Below are 5,210 nucleotides of genomic sequence, written 5' to 3'. Positions count from 1 at the left end.
CTCTCTCTCTCTCTCTCTCTCTCTCTCTCTCTCTCTCTCTCTCTCTCCTTTCTCTTAGCAAATTTTATTTATAAAATACAGTATTATCAACTATAGTCACCATGCCATACATTAGATCCTCAGACCTTATTTGTCTTCTAACTGAAAGTTTGCACCCTTTTACCAATCTCTTCCCGTTTTTCCCATCCCCCACCTATCCCCTGGTAACCATCATCCTATAAGCTTCTGTGAGTTCAGTTCGTTTTTTTTTTTTTTAAAGATTCTACATGCAAGTGATACAGTGCAGTATTTGTCTTTCTCTTTCTGGCCTATTTCACTTAGAATTATGGCCTCCAGTTTCAGCTATGTGGTCATGAATAGCAGGGTTCCCTTCATTTTTAAAGCTAAATAATATTGTTTTATTATCTATCTATCCATACCACATTTTATTTATCCATTCATCCACTGACAGACACTTACTTAGGCTGTTTCCATGTCTTTGCTTCTGTCAATATTGCTATAATGAACATGCGGTGCAGATCTCTATTTGAAATGATTTCATTTCCTTCAGATATATACTCAGAAGTAAGACTGCTGGATAATGTGGCAGTTCTATTTTTAATTTTTTGGGAAACCTCCATACGTTTTTTCATAGTGGTCATACTAGTTTACATTCCCACCAACATTGTACAGGGGGTTGTTTCTTCACATCCTCACCAGCATTTGTTATCTCTTGATTTTGTTGTTTGTTTTGTGCTTTTGGAATAGACATCCTAACAGGTATGAAGTCATATTTCATTGTGATTTTGATTTGCATTTCCCTGATGACCAGTGACGCTAAACATCTTTTCCTGTACTTAGTGATCATTTGGATGTCTTCTTTGGGAAAATATCCATTAAGGCCCTTTGCCCTTTTTTAACTTAGGCTATGGGCTTTTTGCTACCGAGTTGTATGAATTTCTTATATGTTTTGGATTAACCCCTTACAGGATATGTGGTTTGGAAATATTTTTTCCCATTCCACAGGCTGCCTTTTCATTTTGTTGATGATTTCCTTTGCTGTTTGTTTGTACTTTTGTTGCCTTTGCTTTTGGTGTCAAATCCAGAAGATCATTGCCAAGACCAATGTTAAGGAGCTTACCCTCTATGTTGAAGTGCTTCTAGGAGTTTATAGTTTCAGCTCTTACATTCAAGTCCTTAGTCCATTTTGAGTTGATTTTTACGTATGGTATAAGATAGTGGTCTAGTTTCATTCTCTTGTATGTGTATAGCCACTTTCCCCAATACCCTTTATTGAATATGGTATCCTTTCCTCTTTGTGTATTCTTGGCAGCTTTGTCAAAAATTAATTGACAATACATGCATAGGTTTATTTCTGGGCTCCCTATTCTGTTCCATTGATCTATGTGTCTGTTTTTATGTCAATACCATACTGTTTTGATTACTAAGCTTTGTAGTATAGTTTGAATTCAGGAAGTGTGGTGCCTCTAGATTTGTTCTTCACCTCCTCTCTTTTGATCACTGAGGTCATCAGCTCCACCCTAATTCCAAAATCTAATGGAAACCTGCCATACCTCATCTTATTGTGGTATTTTTACTCTGTTGACAATTCTCATTTTGTAGCGGTTTCTTTCCTTGTCTTCTGTGAGAACACATTGGGCACTGCTCTCTTGTTCAATTCTTACCTTGTCAGTTGCTTCTTCCCAATCTCATTCATGAATCTTCTTTTGTTATCTACCCCTTAAAGCTGCCCACAACCTGTTTTCACTACATATTCTCCATAAGTGACCACATCCATTCTCATGGTTCTACATAACCACCTTTAGTCTGGTGGCTCTCAAATATTTATCCTCTGAAAATACTCAACTGTCTCTTCTGAGTTCCAAATTTTATATTTAACCATCTACTAGACATCTTCATTCGGCTATTTCACATATGCCTTAAACTCATCGTTTCCGGGGCGCCTGGGTGGCTCAGTCGGTTAAGTGGCCGACTTCAGCTCAGGTCACGATCTCGCGGTCCATGAGTTCGAGCCCCGCATCGGGCTCTGGGCTGATGGCTCAGAGCCTGGAGCCTGCTTCCGATTCTGTGTCTCCCTCTCTCTCTGCCCTTCCCCCGTTCATGCTCTGTCTCTCTCTGTCTCAAAAATAAATAAAACACGTTAAAATAAAAAATAATTAAAAAAAAAGAAAAGAAAACCTCATCGTTTCCAAAACCAGATTCATTATCTTATCTCTCTCTTCACAAACCTGCTTTTCCTTTGTTTCCCCAACTTTATGAGCAACATCACTACTACATGACCCAGGAACACGGAAAGCATCTTAGAATCCTCCTGTCACTACTTCTTCTAGTCAGTCTATAATTTCTCTCATAGTCTACTCCTCTTTTCTAATCTTACTATCACTAACTTAGGTTAGACCCTCACTACAGTATAAGCTGGGCAACTGAAACTAACTCATATCTCGTCTCCTGTGACCCTCAATATTGCAGCCATAATGATGTTAATGTCACATAACCTACTCATTTTATTTCCTGTATTAAATAAAACTTTCAATGGCTGCTCAGAGGCTAAACCCTTCGTATGACATATAATATCCTCCATGATTTGGTCCCATTTACTTTTTCTGGTTTCTCCTTTCATACTAGCCAATATTCCCTACACTCCAGCTAACTCAATCTACTCAGAACCACCACCACTACCACTTATACACCAATCTCCATGGCCAGAAACTATTTTCTTTAATGCTGTTGTGCTTTGGAACATGGTGCTGCTGTTTATTCTGCCTGAAAGTTGTTTCTCCAACTTCTTCATTTGCTATGCTTCTACTCATCCTACAAGATCCAGTTCCAATGTCCTCTTTGTGACACCATTGGCTGACATCCCAACCCTGAGCTGGATGAGGAATCCCCTCTATGTGCACAATCCCATATTTTCCTCTATCATTATACTCCCCAGTACCAATTTGCAGATATGTCTTCACAGTTTACTCTTTAGTCATATCTTAAATATGTATCTTAAGTATAGAGCTGGCACATAGTGGGCACTTACATGTGTCTTCAGTAAATGAAGGAAGCAAGAAAATACATTTAGGTCCTCCCATTTGAAAAACTCTGGCCTCCTAAAATCCCTTTCTCCCCCGCCCCCCCCCCCCCCGCTATTGATCTCTCTTCTTGCCTGCAGTCAAGCCTCTTAAGGAGCAAGCAGGCTGCACTCAAAGTCTTCAGGCCCTCACCTTCCGCTCATTCATTTACTGAGTGCTGACTAGTTCCCACTGCTACAACTCCACCAACCCCATCGTCCCCAAGGTCACCAGCAGCCTACCTCTGGCTAAATCCAGTGGATACTCTTCAGTCCTTACCTCTGGCCTCTTCTGTGCCATTCAACCTTGATGACCACTCCCTGCTTTTGTGACTTCTTTCTTGGCCTTTCCCTTGGCTTTAGTGGTACCACTCGCTTCCCTTTCTTTTGTCTCCCTCTCTGGCCACTCCTCACTTTTCTTTGAAGGCTGCTCCTCCTCTCTTCAACCTTTAAATATTGGAGCTTCTCAGGATCTGTCCTAAACACCCTTCTCTTCCCAATGTACATGCTGCCCCTGAGCAACCTTAGTCACTCCCTTAACTTCTCTTGCCATTTGTCACATTTACAACACAAGCAACCCAAAGCTAAGGTGATACTTCATTTTCCCAGTGAGAAAATCCAAAGAGCTTTTGACCAACCCAAAAACTTATACCTTTAGGGATGAGTATGAAATAATCAAAAGTCTACTTCTATTAGTTAATTTACTACACATATACTATACATACTACAATAGCTAATTTACTATACACATATTTAAATTCAGGTATTGATTTATAAAATAATAAACTATATATATTAATATATTGGCTTATATATAATATAATAATATATTGCCTTATAGATCTGCTTTTTTTCCATTCTCATAATTCAGTAAACAATTTTATTCATACTCTTGGCATGCATCTCCAAAGCAGTGTCTTTCTTACTATTAGGGTCACTTTTAGTCATCTTACCCATTTTCCCAGAATGGATGATCTTCTCTCCAGTCTAAGTGAAGAGTTTGGGACAGGACACAGCACAATTTGAATCCACATATGATTCAGTCACTGGAAACTTTATCCCAAGTCACAAGGGCCATTTACATCACACTAGGGCAGTTGGTTTTTGGCCTGTATCCTGCAACAGTATGTTCTTGACCTCTAAAAACCACTTAGTGTATTATTGCCTTTTAAAAATAATTTCAGTTGTTAATTTCTCTTACGGAAGTAACATTCATACAGCAAAAGCATAAATCATAAGTGTTCCACTCAATAAATTGTCACAAAGCAAAACACAACATCACTGAAGTCAAGAAATAGAACACTTCCAGCACCCCAGAAGCCCCTCCCAAGTACTACTGTATTATTTTTTAAAGCAATCTTTTAAAAGCACATTTAGAGACATCCAACACATGCAGTTGTGAGGTCATACCACCAGGAATAGTTACCAAAGCTGTGTTAAACTTCTTTCACAATGGATTCTGTGACAAGTGATCTATACAAGCATCCAAAATAGCATTGTCGAGGACATTTCAGGTTAATGAGTCTTGCCACAAGAGTAAAAAATAGCACTTATTGAGCACTTACTATGTGCCAGGTGCATAGTCCTCTCTGTATATTAAATCATTTAATCCAGGGGCGCCTGGGTGGCTCAGTGGATTCAGCGATGAACTCTTGATTTCAGCTCAGGTCATGATCTGAGGGTCATGAGATGGGGCTCCTCGCTGAGCATGGAGCCCACTCAGGATTTCCTCTCTCCTTCTCTCTCTGCTCTTCCCTGCTCTCACTCTCGCTTTCATATTCATGCTCTCTCTCTCTCTGTCTCTCTCAAAATAAATAAATAAATAAATAAATAAATAAATAAATAAATAAACAAACAAACAAATGTAAAAAAATAATTTAATCCTTAGACCCACTGTATAGATGAGAAAACTGAGGCAAAGGCAAGTTAAGTAACTTTTCAAAAGCCACAAAGCTTGTAAATGGCAGAGTCTGGACCCCAAACCAGGCAGTCTGGCTCCAGAGTCCACAAGCTTAGTCACCATACCATACTGCCCTATCCAGTGGTTTGTTGTTCAAAATAAATGAGAGCAAACCCTGTAATATGAGAGACTTTGTAAGGACTCAACTCTAAGGTTACTCCCTCTTTCCTGAGGGAAGATTTTGGAAAAACA

The sequence above is a fragment of the Herpailurus yagouaroundi genome, unplaced genomic scaffold, assembly GCF_014898765.1.
Source record: "Herpailurus yagouaroundi ecotype Mexico unplaced genomic scaffold, PumYag 430, whole genome shotgun sequence".
In the NCBI taxonomy this organism is placed as follows: domain Eukaryota; kingdom Metazoa; phylum Chordata; class Mammalia; order Carnivora; family Felidae; genus Herpailurus; species Herpailurus yagouaroundi.
Note: the sequence above shows the minus strand (reverse complement) of the source record.